Genomic DNA, 7,317 nt, shown 5'->3' on the forward strand with positions numbered 1-7,317 from the left:
GGAGTCACCATCCCTGGATGTGTTTAAGGGCCGTTTAGATGCAGTGCTAAGGGACATGGTGTAGGGGAGGACTTTGTAGAGTAGGGGAGATGGTTGGACTCGATGATCCCAAGGGTCTCTTCCAACCTGAATGATTCTATGATTCTATGACAAGGCGGCACCGGGCTCCCGTTCCCAAAGAAAGAGGGTTGTGAGGAGGCAGCCCGAGAGGTGTTGGGAGAACGATGCCCACATGAGGGGAAAGGCAAAGAGAGAGGGGCCTGCCCGGGAGAGCGGGGTGCCCAGGACATCACCCCCTGGCAGAGCCCAGCCATGGCAGCCGAGCTGACCCCCGTATCTCAGCCTGCTCCGGTGGCCTCTTCCATCACCTGCCTTCCCACAAACAGGGAAGGGGGAAGAGAAAGAAGGGGACAGAGCAGGAGTAGCGCTCAGAAGAACGGGTTGGTCGTGTCAGAGGGATAAAGCTCCCCCTCCAGCTGTGTCATCTCGGTCAAGGCTGTCTTGGCTTCACAAGACAACAGACATCTCGTGTTCCTCAGTGACTCTCTTGCTACACCTTCCTTGTCCTTGTTCTTTTTAGGAATTGATGTCTGCCAAAATCTCCTCCGTTGGAACTGGGGTGGGATGGGAGCCCATGTTTCTGGGCACTTAGGGTGCAGTTGCATGAGCATCAGTTTGGATCAGGAGAACATGAACAATTTAGGGGAAAGGACCTGCAAGATCCCAGCAGGCTCTGAGGATAATTGCTTAGGGCTAGGGATAGTCTGAAGAAAGCCCCCAGACGTTTCTAGCACAGCCACTAAGTCCTCAGTATCAGTTGTTTTCTTCTACAGATCTGCTCCTGCTGCATCACCCTAAAGTGGACCTGACCCCGTGGATCCAGGGTCTGCTCAGCTTTAACACCCGCTCCAACAGGGCAGATTTCACACATACAGTTCTAAATACTCTCTGAGGTGATCCCAAGTGCCTTGGGTGGCCAGGAACTTCATCTGAGTTTTGCATGGTCAGCGGAAGGAGAGACTCCTGAGTAAGAAAGCTGGAGGTACTGCTGGTTCTTAGGCCCAGGAGCAGCAGCAAAGGCAGTTCCAGAGATACAAAAGAGATCATCTCGAAGACAAGACCTGTTTGCATTGCACTGTTTTTTAGAGACAGTGAGTAGATTCAGGAACCACTAGAATAGATCTGGCTTTGCAGCAGGTAGGTGTTAGGAGATGTTTTTGAGGAAAGCCGGGGGCAGTGATGCTGCTGTGCTCTGGCTACTCTTTGGCACGTAGGAACTGACACGGTGGAACAGCCCTGAGGTGGTTCATCTCAGTGGTCAGTCCAGCAATGGCAGGAGCCAGAGACTTAAGAAGGGACAACTGTGGCTCTCCCCGGTCATTTCTTTTCAGCTCCTATCATTTGCGGGAGGTTTATGCCTTGAAGTGAGAAGGTCGCTATCCACAAGTGTAAACATTGTGCAGCTCCAGTGGTGTCATTTGTATGAAACACTTAATGTGATAACTTCCACATTACCATCCTCTTCTGATTCAGAAGTTGAGTCTCCTTAGCGTGCGTTGTTAGCCTGCCTGCGTGGGTGAATAAATCCCCTCGTTATCTCAGGGAAACAGCAAACCAAGCTTCCGGCACTTTCTGTGCTGCCTGCCCGCCTCAGTTCCTCTCAGGTAGGGATGTTCTGCAGCCCCTCATCTCTTGATGGCTTGGGCTACACCTGACGGAGATCGGTGAGCGGAGCTGCATGAGGACAGGTCCTCCTGTCTCAGGGAAGCTTCTTGTGTTTGCAAATCATAGAATCATTCAGGTTGGAAGAGACCCTTGGGATCATCGAGTCCAACCATCTACCCTACTCCACATAGTCTTCCCCTACACCATATCCCTCAGTACCCCATCTAAATGTCCCTTAAACACATCCAGAGATGGTGACTCCACCACCTCCCTGGACAGCCTATTCCAATGCCCGACCACACTCTCTGAAAAATTCCTTCCTAATGTTCAATCTAAACCTACCCTGTTGGAGCTTGAAGCCGTTCCCTCTCATTCTGTCATTAATTACCTGTGAGAAGAGACCAGCACCAACCTCTCTACAGGGTCCTTTCAAGTAGTTGTAGAGAGTGATGAGGTCTCCCCTCAGCCTCCTCTTCCTCATGCTGAACAGCCCCAGCTCCTTCAGCCGCTCTTCATATGATTTGCCTTCCAGGCCCTTCACTAGTTTTGTTGCCCTCCTCTGCACCCGCTCCAGCACCTCGATATCTGTCTTGGATTGAGGTGACCAGAACCTCAAATGCAGCTGGGTTCTTAGTTTGAACAAAAGCACAGAGTTGAAGATTGACTGGGAAGAGGAATGAACTCTGCGGGAAGGAGAAGAGCATTTACCCTAGGGCTGTCATACTCCCAGGCAGATACTCGTCCATCCATCCATCTCATCTCATCTAAATGGATTTCAAAGACTCTCTTTATTTGCCTAGGATTTCCAGACACCTGCTTTCCCTGGGTTTGATAAGAGGTGGGTCACAACTGCATATTGGTGGTGCACAGACAAAAGAGCACCAGTGCTCGGATCTGGAAATCCTGTGGCCCCATGGAGCAAGATTCCCTGGGGGTGCAAGGTTCCCCGTGTATCTAGGAAGTCCAGGCTAAAAGTGAGACAACCCCCTGCCCCAGCCTCATCTCCTAGAAGGACTCACAGAGCTGGGAGTCATTTTTCATTCCCAGAGAGCCAGGCTTGGCGCCGGACAGTGATCTGCGGTCTGAAGGCTCAGTAGCTCACTAGAATATCCTAAGGCATCCAGGCCCAAAGAAAACTCCGCGAGCTGGCCCCAGTTGCTCACCCTGCTCTGGTGGCCTCTTCCATCACCTGCCTCCCCACAAACAGGGAAGGGGGAAGAGAAGGAAGGAGACAGAGCAGGAGTAGCGCTCAGAAGAACAGGTTGGTCGTGTCAGAAGGATAAAGCTCCCCCTCCAGCTGTGTCATCTCGGCGAAGGCTGTCTTGGCTTCACAAGACAACAGACATCTCGTGTTCCTCAGTGACTCTCTTGCTACACCTTCCTTGTCCTTGTTCTTTTTAGGAATTGATGTCTGCCAAAATCTCCTCCGTTGGAACTGGGGTGGGATGGGAGCCCATGTTTCTGGGCACTTAGGGTGCAGTTGCATGAGCATCAGTTTGGATCAGGAGAACATGAACAATTTAGGGGAAAGGACCTGCAAGATCCCAGCAGGCTCTGAGGATAATTGCTTAGGGCTAGGGATAGTCTGAAGAAAGCCCCCAGACGTTTCTAGCACAGCCACTAAGTCCTCAGTATCAGTTGTTTTCTTCTACAGATCTGCTCCTGCTGCATCACCCTAAAGTGGACCTGACCCCGTGGATCCAGGGTCTGCTCAGCTTTAACACCCGCTCCAACAGGGCAGATTTCACACATACAGTTCTAAATACTCTCTGAGGTGATCCCAAGTGCCTTGGGTGGCCAGGAACTTCATCTGAGTTTTGCATGGTCAGCGGAAGGAGAGACTCCTGAGTAAGAAAGCTGGAGGTACTGCTGGTTCTTAGGCCCAGGAGCAGCAGCAAAGGCAGTTCCAGAGATACAAAAGAGATCATCTCGAAGACAAGACCTGTTTGCATTGCACTGTTTTTTAGAGACAGTGAGTAGATTCAGGAACCACTAGAATAGATCTGGCTTTGCAGCAGGTAGGTGTTAGGAGATGTTTTTGAGGAAAGCCGGGGGCAGTGATGCTGCTGTGCTCTGGCTACTCTTTGGCACGTAGGAACTGACACGGTGGAACAGCCCTGAGGTGGTTCATCTCAGTGGTCAGTCCAGCAATGGCAGGAGCCAGAGACTTAAGAAGGGACAACTGTGGCTCTCCCCGGTCATTTCTTTTCAGCTCCTATCATTTGCGGGAGGTTTATGCCTTGAAGTGAGAAGGTCGCTATCCACAAGTGTAAACATTGTGCAGCTCCAGTGGTGTCATTTGTATGAAACACTTAATGTGATAACTTCCACATTACCATCCTCTTCTGATTCAGAAGTTGAGTCTCCTTAGCGTGCGTTGTTAGCCTGCCTGCGTGGGTGAATAAATCCCCTCGTTATCTCAGGGAAACAGCAAACCAAGCTTCCGGCACTTTCTGTGCTGCCTGCCCGCCTCAGTTCCTCTCAGGTAGGGATGTTCTGCAGCCCCTCATCTCTTGATGGCTTGGGCTACACCTGACGGAGATCGGTGAGCGGAGCTGCATGAGGACAGGTCCTCCTGTCTCAGGGAAGCTTCTTGTGTTTGCAAATCATAGAATCATTCAGGTTGGAAGAGACCCTTGGGATCATCGAGTCCAACCATCTACCCTACTCCACATAGTCTTCCCCTACACCATATCCCTCAGTACCCCATCTAAATGTCCCTTAAACACATCCAGAGATGGTGACTCCACCACCTCCCTGGACAGCCTATTCCAATGCCCGACCACACTCTCTGAAAAATTCCTTCCTAATGTTCAATCTAAACCTACCCTGTTGGAGCTTGAAGCCGTTCCCTCTCATTCTGTCATTAATTACCTGTGAGAAGAGACCAGCACCAACCTCTCTACAGGGTCCTTTCAAGTAGTTGTAGAGAGTGATGAGGTCTCCCCTCAGCCTCCTCTTCCTCATGCTGAACAGCCCCAGCTCCTTCAGCCGCTCTTCATATGATTTGCCTTCCAGGCCCTTCACTAGTTTTGTTGCCCTCCTCTGCACCCGCTCCAGCACCTCGATATCTGTCTTGGATTGAGGTGACCAGAACCTCAAATGCAGCTGGGTTCTTAGTTTGAACAAAAGCACAGAGTTGAAGATTGACTGGGAAGAGGAATGAACTCTGCGGGAAGGAGAAGAGCATTTACCCTAGGGCTGTCATACTCCCAGGCAGATACTCGTCCATCCATCCATCTCATCTCATCTAAATGGATTTCAAAGACTCTCTTTATTTGCCTAGGATTTCCAGACACCTGCTTTCCCTGGTTTTGATAAGAGGTGGGTCACAACTGCATATTGGTGGTGCACAGGTGAAAGAGCACCAGTGCTTGGATCTGGAAATCCTGTGGCCCCATGGAGCAAGATTCCCTGGGGGTGCAAGGTTCCCCGTGTATCTAGGAAGTCCAGGCTAAAAGTGAGACAACCCCCTGCCCCAGCCTCATCTCCTAGAAGGACTCACAGAGCTGGGAGTCATTTTTCATTCCCAGAGAGCCAGGCTTGGCGCCGGACAGTGATCTGCGGTCTGAAGGCTCAGTAGCTCACTAGAATATCCTAAGGCATCCAGGCCCAAAGAAAACTCCGCTGTTACAACGTCAGGGTAAGAAGTATTTTCTGGAAAAAGTTCATTGTATAAAGATCAGTTATTTCTGGACAGCAGCTCTGCAGGTCCAGGGAAGCGCTCTTCCCAGAGGTGCCCTGCATTCTTAAAGGAACAGAGCTCGTTAACCAAGAAACAAACACCGGAATCATAAAAGCAAAAAAAAAAATAAGCAAAAAAATAACCAAATTCACTTCACAGGGCTTTTGATGGTTCACAGCTCTCACTCAGGACTTCGATAGCGACCATGGGAGGTTTCACACGCGTTTCTCGCAGGTCGTGGATGCAGTTAAATCCATCCTTTGAGCCCCCCAAGGTGGCTCACACAGCCTCTGGCGGGGCCACGCTGGTGTGCTCGCTAACAGGTCTCCTGGCATCCTTCCTGGCTCTTTGGGCAGGGTGTGGTTAATGGCTCTCAAGAACCCAGCCAAGCAGATAACGTTAGCATATTCCTGCGGAAAAGAGGGTGACTGCAATGTAGATTTGTCATCTCCAAACCTTAGGTTCTATTTCTGGCACCGCACGGAAAGATTTAGTGAGATTTCTCGGATAATTCATCTGCAAAATGGGCAAAGTGATAATAGCTCACACCAGGGGACAGACGACTAATGCTGGTCATGAGCTACAACACAAATATGAAGGGTTTGCGAGGTAGAAACTGGGGTTTGGGCTTGTGGATGCTCCGTTTACAGCTGAATGTTTTTCCTCACACGGCTCACACCTTCTCAAAGATTTTTTTTTTTCCTCTGCCACATACATAAATATTTGTATATGATATTTTCCTTGAGAAAAGGAAGTACCAGGGTAGGCTTGTCAAATGCAGGGTTGTTATGAAGCTGCATGCCGTTTAGCAGAGGTGTATATACCCTCCTGCTTCCCCCACTCCCCCTACCCACCCGATGCAATAATTTGAGTGTTCTTCTCTTCTCTTACTGACCCCTTTTTCATCCCTCCTGCCCTTCTGGCCTCACTGATATCCCAGCATAGCAATCTCCAATCTGTAAAGGATGTAAAAATGTCACTTCAGAATTTAATTGCACCACTTTCCAAAATTACCGAACACTTACTTGTTTGTTCTCATACACAGAAAGGATAATTAGGAGCTCTTGAATCATTAATCTGGGATGAATGATTTATTTTCTTTGGATTTGTGACACTGAATTGCGAATTTTTTTTTTTTTTTACTACCTGTTCCTCTAGCTTGTCTAGGTATTTCTGAGATTTCTCAAAACCAGAACAATCTTTTTTTTTTAAATTCAGAAATAGGCTGGGATTTCAGGAGTGCCGCTGACATGCTGGATGCAGCTGGTCTCTGTGCCAGGGAAGCTTTCTGGCTCCCAGCTGGTGTGGTGGCCCTTCAGGAGCCGTGGTTCTCACAGAACCAGTGTCACTGGTACTGCTGGTCACCTCCAGGACCTCTCCTCCACACAGCACACAGACAAGCTCAGAGGAGGGACTTCCCAGCACCGGAGCCTGAAACAAGCACTTGGGACCCCAGCAAACTGGTGCTGAAGCATTGAGGAGCTGGGGTTTCTCCTCTCTTCCTCTTTTGATTCCTTGCCAGCGAGGCAGTCTCTGCCGTCACCTCTTATTCTGCTGTTCTCTGGCTCTCCAAATCTGGAAGGACCTCTAGGGCTCAGCCAAGCTGGCTAGAAAATGAACAGGGGGAGAGCCAAAGGCTTCTTCAGTGGGGGATGCTGGGGGAAGGATGCTGACACGCATGGGGCAAAGGCAGCCCCACTGTGGTTTTGGGGGTGTTGCTCGGATGTGAGCGCGCTAACGAACCCTGAGACCCCTAACGAACCCCGAGACCCCTCCTAGGAAGCATGCACTTGGGAATACTCTCAGAAAGGAACTAGTCCAGAGCTGAGTATCTACAAGAGTCTGGTACTTCTGCTCTACCTTCGCCTCCCAGAAGGGCAGATAGGAGCTATTCTCTCTCTGCAGCTGCATTAGGCTGATGAGACACTCAAATGGATGCTGAAAACTGTTCTTTCCACCCCCCTCCA

Source organism: Calidris pugnax, unplaced genomic scaffold (assembly GCF_001431845.1).
Source record: "Calidris pugnax isolate Ruff unplaced genomic scaffold, ASM143184v1 scaffold225, whole genome shotgun sequence".
NCBI classification, from domain to species: domain Eukaryota; kingdom Metazoa; phylum Chordata; class Aves; order Charadriiformes; family Scolopacidae; genus Calidris; species Calidris pugnax.